Source organism: Pteronotus mesoamericanus, unplaced genomic scaffold (assembly GCF_021234165.1).
Source record: "Pteronotus mesoamericanus isolate MK-2021 breed Mesoamerican mustached bat unplaced genomic scaffold, CSHL_Meso_final contig_82, whole genome shotgun sequence".
Classification (NCBI taxonomy): domain Eukaryota; kingdom Metazoa; phylum Chordata; class Mammalia; order Chiroptera; family Mormoopidae; genus Pteronotus; species Pteronotus mesoamericanus.
Window position 1 is genome coordinate 18,898,534 of NW_026555265.1, and position 6,865 is coordinate 18,905,398.

The following is a 6,865-nucleotide window of genomic DNA, read 5'->3' on the forward strand; positions in this document are numbered from 1 at the left end:
TTCAAAGTTTAGGTCAGATGAAAATGTATTTCAAGCAGAAGTATCATTTTATTATAATGTAAAAGATGTAGCTGAGCTCTAAATAGAGGAAACAGCATGATAGTTTTTTAAATTTCAAATTCTATTTTGCAAATTCTGTTCTATAAAATACCTATATTAAGGGTTTTTGCAGAATATTGAAAACAATGAATCAGATTGCACAAGAATAAAAAACATAGTTGTATTTTTAAAAAATAAATGTTTACACAAATCCTTTAAAATTTTGGCTGTCTTATTGCCTGATTCCTTGTATAGGCATTGAGCATATATTTCCTGAACATTCTGATCAGGGTTCACAAAAATATCACAATTTTATCACATTTTGCTAAATTTTATTATATTATACATGTAAGTTCAAAGTTTATATTTTGCATACATATTTCCATTTTAAGATCACATTCCTAAACATTTTTATTAATTGGAGATTACAAGAAAGCATACTTCTAATCAATTGCTAACTTACTTTTCATCTAGACTTACCTGGTCAACATTCCTTACTCTTTGCTCATCTGAAGCAAGTGACATTTAGCCCAAGCTTTAGTCCAGTTAGAATTACATAGTTCTCTTACATTTTAAACTCTAAACTGTTAAATTCATACCTTTCTAACACATAGAAATGTTTCATCTCCGGCCCATATATTTTAAACTGTTTCTTCCACATTCTTCTGAACAATGAACAAAGAATTAAGAAATTAAATAAATATGTTAGGTATCTTATTTTATACAACTAAATGGTACTTTGAAGAAGAATATAATACTCTACCATTTGCCATAGAAGTAATAAAGTGAGTTTATCTTAAAATCTGCTAGAATAAAGATGTTAGTATGTATGTCCTCGCATTTTTTTGTTCTTTACACTGCAGAATCTTAAATGTTTCTCCATGAAGCCACACATCTGTCCACCTTCACTTGGCTATTATAGAGTCAGGAGTATTATTGGTCATCTTAATGGCCAGTCACACCATTCATTCCATGACTGGGCAATTATGTAATGCCATTGAGATGTAGAGACCATGCCTAAAATTGGCTAGGTAAAAATCATAAGACATATTTCCAGAAGGCAAAATAACTTCTCTTTAGCTCTCTATTTAAAGAATAGTTTAAAAAAATGTTTTGCATGCGATACTCACCTGGCAGGGGAGACACCGTGGTCATGGAGGTGGCTTTCCCAGGGCGAGGCTCACCCACCGCGCTCCGGGGGTGCTGACCCCTGCCATTTCCCCAAACGTGGGAAACTCGACCGTACAGATTCTGGTAGTGGAGGCTGCATTCACGCTCGCCCCTGAAAAAAAATGTCTTGCATGCAAAAAGAATGTGAATGCATAATTGATTAATATGTGCATGTTTCCTCATATGTCACAATAGCAACCAAAATAATGATACATGAAGAGTTGTAAAAATAAATGTTTTTGGATAAGCAGTTTTCTTTTAATTTAGTGCTACTTTATTTTACTGGACCTCCACCCAGTTTTGATAGTGTTTTCAATATAGATTTATCTGTAGTTGAAAAGCAGTGGCTGCGTTATTGATGGAATATAGATTGTATAGCTGACATGTCTGGATTTGAATCATGCTTCAACCACTACCCAATATGGCATAAATGAAGTGAAGTCTTAGAACCTTGGTTGTTTCATATAAAAACAGAAATAGAAACATCAATCTCATAAAGTGCCTTTTAAATGAGAATATTTAAATAAGAAAATTTATTAAAAAATGCAAAACACAGTGCCTGCCACATAACAGGCACTCAAATAGTAGTGCCTGTTTCCATAACCCCTGTGGCCCGCACTGTTCTCCTTCCTCAAATGATAACAACAGCTTTATTAGAAAACAGTTTCCATTTCACACTGTTGACAAAAAAAGTAAGGGCTTCAACATTTCCCTATGTAGTACTTTTACCTCCTTATCTTCTTAAGTTTCTCAAGTTAGATATTCTCAGATACAGAGTTTATTTGATATCACCTCTCTACGGATGACTGTTCATTCACACATTGTTCACTCTCATTGAGTTTTAGCACATAGGCTCAAGTTTTTTATTTCTATGGTATGTGTGTGTCTGTGCATGTGTGTGTTTATTTATATGTTGTATTTTCTTGTTGAGTAGGTGGAAGGAAGGGGGAAGAAATTATAACTAAAATTTTACTCCAAAATAATGCCCTAACTTTTTTTGAAGAAATGCAGAAATATTATTTAAACTTGGAACATATTAAACTTTCCTTTTTTCTCTTTTCTGTAAAGATCTCAAAATGAAATGACTGTCAGCAGGATGAGGCACATGCCAGTACATACTGCCAGCTTAAGATAGTTCTTTAACCAGACTTTTTTTTAAAGAATTGACTATATGCCAGTCTAGAGAAAAATCTCAGTTACTTGCAGAGTTCCTTTGTATCTAAGTGAATTTAGTTCACTTTAGATACAGTTATCACTTTAGTTCAGATATTTTGACTTGACTACGAGTAGTGCAAAAGTCAATTTTTTAAAATAACCTAGGCTAAGTGACCAATCTTTTCAAATAAATAGAGGTATTCTATAGATAATGACATGTATATACTAGTCCAAAAAAGAATACTATAGTAACTACAATAATAAAAGTAACATCTAAGATTACAAATGAATACATGACACTTAGATTTAGCAGATATTGTGCATGAATTTCTTACTATACAAATTACATACATCTTTATCATAATAATTTTTCTAAAGGCCAGAAGATGCTCAAGTAGAAATAGTATAGTTAAAGTACATGGAGTAGTCTTGCATTTTCCATTATTTTAGGCAACGTGCATTAAAATGAAAGTTTATTTTGAGCCTCTCTAAATAAATTATTACAGTTAATACAAGCAATACAACAAAGGTTTTTTAAAAAAGTCTGTTTCTAAGAGTGATTGGAGGAGGGTATTAATGAAACAATATTTAGGATCTCATAATTGCCTTCAAGTAATCTTGACTTGAAGTATTTCCAATACTCAGAAATATTTCTGGCATGCAGTAAATACTCAGAACATGTTAAACAATTAAAACATTATTTTAAAATTGACGATAGCCAGAACCTTGAACAATTAACTTTAAATATAATTTCATGTAATATTTCCATACATGTAAGAAAAATACAGTAGTGTTGTTTTTAAATGGTGGTAACCACGGTGATACATGATCAGAGAAATAGTCAATTAGGACAATAGATGCTGGAATCAATATTCATTGCTCTGTTTTTGTTTCATGTGTTGGAACAAATAACGTATTTAAGCCAAGCTCTTTGATAATTTGACTGTCAACACTGGATTTTATTAATGTCTCATGAGCTTCATAGGTGAGTCTACATTTATTAGAAGATCTCCTTCCTCTTTTTCTAACTAATATTCTAAGTCTGATAGTATTAAAGCAATTGTAAATCCCTCCTATTTTAAACAAAAACAAATACATATCCCTTTCTTTTCTCTCCCTATTTTTAATAATAGAGTTGATAATGATAAACTCATAATCAGAATAGCAACCAGAATTTTCTAGTGCACTTAATACTTCCACTGTTCATGAGTTGTAATATTATGTTTCCTATATTGTTTCATAATATTTTGCAATAAACTAAAATTTTGTCTACTATCAACATTTTACAATTGAAGAAACTGAGGCTTAGAGATATAAAGTAGCTTTCTGAGGAGGAATGAGTAAATAGAGAGACCTAAATCCATCTTATTTCTATCTTACTTTCAGTTTTTTGTGTGTTTGTATTTGGGACCAAGCTTGTCTCTCCTGACTTTTCTCCAGTTTCTTACCTCCCATTAAAGCGCTTCCATCCGATTCTCTTCCCTGGACTCCTCAGTCTTTGAAGGATGCCACAGAAACGGCCGTCCCTAAGGCCTTCTGTGGCATCAGGATGGTTAAAGGATGACACTCGTCATTCTGTATTTTACTTGCACTCTTTCAGCTGTGGGCTGTTTTGACCACATTCCTCATCTAGAAATATTCTTTTTCTTTTCATCTCCTGAATACCCATTGTCTCTTAGCATTTGCTTTCCATACCTGACCATGCTTTTCAGCCCCTTTCCCATGCTGATCTTCTTCTTATTTCTTCCTCTTCCTCTTTTCCATACCTAATGATGAATCTACATTAGGGCTTAACTTATACACTCGACTTAAAAATCTCTGTTTCCATGACTTTAACCACCTGGTAGTCAAGGATAATTGCCAAATTTCATGAGTCTGTGCCGATCACCGCAAAAGCAGACCCTCACTGCTACTCCTTCACAGGGACAGTTCCCTGTTCGCTGCCCAAATTTTTGCAAAGTGGCTCCTCCCTCAGGTCTAAGTGCAGATGCTCCTTTCTCGGTCAGACCTTGAAAGCTACCCAGGTTTGGTTAAATTGCCTTACTATTTATTCTCCAAGTATTTATTCGTATTTTCCTTCTCACTCAAAATTCCACTTTTAAAAGATGCATCTTATAGAATAGATGGTTTGCAAGAATAAGAGCAAAGTCTATCTTGCTCTATAAGCCATTCCTGAAGGGTAGGGATATTTTGGATGCATAATAAATGCTGAAAAGCATTGGTTGAATTCAATGAAAACCTGCACCTCATGTTTATTTTTTAGTTCTGGGAGGATACCAACATTTCTCTGGTTTTGCTTCCCTACATTTTCAATGATGTAGAAGACATGCCAACAGAGTGTCATATCTAGATGAAATGAAGCATTCCAAAAATTATGTGTGGTTTATTTGAATCATTTGTAGGGGAAGGAAAGACAATTTTCTAAAGGATGTTTCTTCTAAATTGTGTCTTAAAGCTGTTTGTAAGTAGAAAATTGAGTTTATATTACATTAGAAGATACTATAATGCCTTTATTAAATTCACTGTGCAATCTTTAATCAAATAAGTAAATGCATTATTTATTTCCAAGGTTAAAGCATATGTTTTCTTCATCTGGAATGCCAATTCTGGAGGAAAACATGTCTAATAATGTAGGAAACTGAAGGCCAATTTTACTTTTCATTATTCTTATAGCATTTAGTACCTAAGGCCTGTCACATATCTTCTTGCATGTTTTCATCATATGTGCTTTTTAGAAATTACAACTAATTTTTTGGATATGAAATTAACTTTATAGTTTATTTTTGAACACTCCATGATAATAAAAATCTTTGGCTCAAACATTTTTAATCCCTTAAATTTCATTTATATCAACTTTGACAATAAATTAAAAACTTTTAAAGAAGAATATTTAAAATGCCTACTTGAGATTAAAAACATTTATTCTGTTGGTCAAAGTATCCTTATATTTCTAATGCTTAAGACATGGAAAATTAGATGTGACTTTGACTACTAGATAACTCAGTAAAGTGTTGATCCTTAGATTTGGGGTTTTAGAGGAAAGGAGCTTGGAAGAATTTCCTGGTGAGATCATTTTGACTGGATCATAAGCCTAAATTAAAAAAAATAAATTATCACGTTATATATCATAATATAATAATACACTGTCATCTTAATCAGAGACTTTTGAATACCATCTTAAAAAGTTAACATAGTTCTTTTCAGTAATACTTGAGTGAGAAAAAGTTATCACAAACTTGCAGCAAACAAAGAGCTTGAAGCAGAATAATAAGTGTCCAAATCCTAGTTCAGTAGATGGTAGTAAACAAACAATTAATCTCCCCTTTTTCTCATTTTCTTCATCTTTAAGGAATGAATAGTTGAACTTATCCTCATTTGTCAAACTTTTTTTTTGTAAGAAAGCTGCACAATTTTGGAATATTATGGTAGCATGTAGTTGTTTCACAAGCTCGTTAATAAAAATGCCTTAAAATTAGCTCTTTCCAAGTGAAATAAGCCACAGAGTGAAAGACAAATACCATATGATCTCACCTGTAAGTGGAACCTAATCAACAAAACAAACCAACAGGAAAAATATAACCACAGACATTGAAATAAGGAACAAACTGACAGTAATCAGAGGGGAGCAGGCAAAAGGGATAATGGGGGAAAGAAAGGAGAAGGTCAAGTCAAGAAACATGTATAAAGGACCCATGGACAAGCCTGAATGGGATAGGACTGAAGGTGGTAGGGGGGTGAGGGAAAGTGGTGGTGGGAAAATGGAGACAACTGTACCGGCACAACAATAAAAATAAATAAAATGTACTACTAAAAAAACTAGCTCTTTGTTTTGAAGTAAAAATTCAAATGAATCTCATAAGAGTACCTTGTCCAACTTTGAAAAATTTTAGGCAATATGGACAAATTATGGGGAAATGCAGCATGTAGGCATTGATATGTTAATATTATCTCATATACTTTTAGAAGTTATTAAGCTTTACCGATGCATTCACAATAAAGGTTGCTACATATAAAAATATAAATATTTCAGTCTCTTCTGCTAATTAGGAAAAAACAATATAATTAAAAAGTTATATTTGTTCAGAGTACATAAGAGAAGATAGCATCCTGAAATAAATATTTGTTATTTTTCTATTGCTTATATTTTGAAAACAAGGCTTATTACAGAGAAAATAAAGTAAAAAAAAAACTCTTTTACGTCCATATAAAAGTATTTCTGGCCAATTTTAGATGATTCACTTCCCTCATAGAAATGGAAAATGGTGCTAAGTCAGCGATACGCTCTTTTCCCCCAGTCCCCTGCAGGACCAATGAATGCTTATTGAATAAATGTTTATCAAAAGACTATTTTGAGTAAGATACCTTAGAAACAAAAATGATTAAGATGCACTTAGGCATTTGTAGGAGAGTTATAAAATATGCATAGAAATGATCAATAAGAAGCAAAAGCAAATGTGCGAAATACCACAAGAGTGGTGTACAAGATTGTTATGGGAGCCCC

General features: G+C 32.7%; 1 non-coding gene across 1 annotated transcript; it reads left to right on the top strand.

Moving 5' to 3' along the window:
* Positions 1 to 1,161: 1,161 nt before the first annotated feature.
* LOC129080033 (U1 spliceosomal RNA) lies at positions 1,162 to 1,324 on the top strand. The gene has a single exon (XR_008530126.1). It is a non-coding gene; the product is annotated as a U1 spliceosomal RNA (small nuclear RNA).
* The last annotated feature ends 5,541 nt before the right edge of the window (positions 1,325 to 6,865 follow it).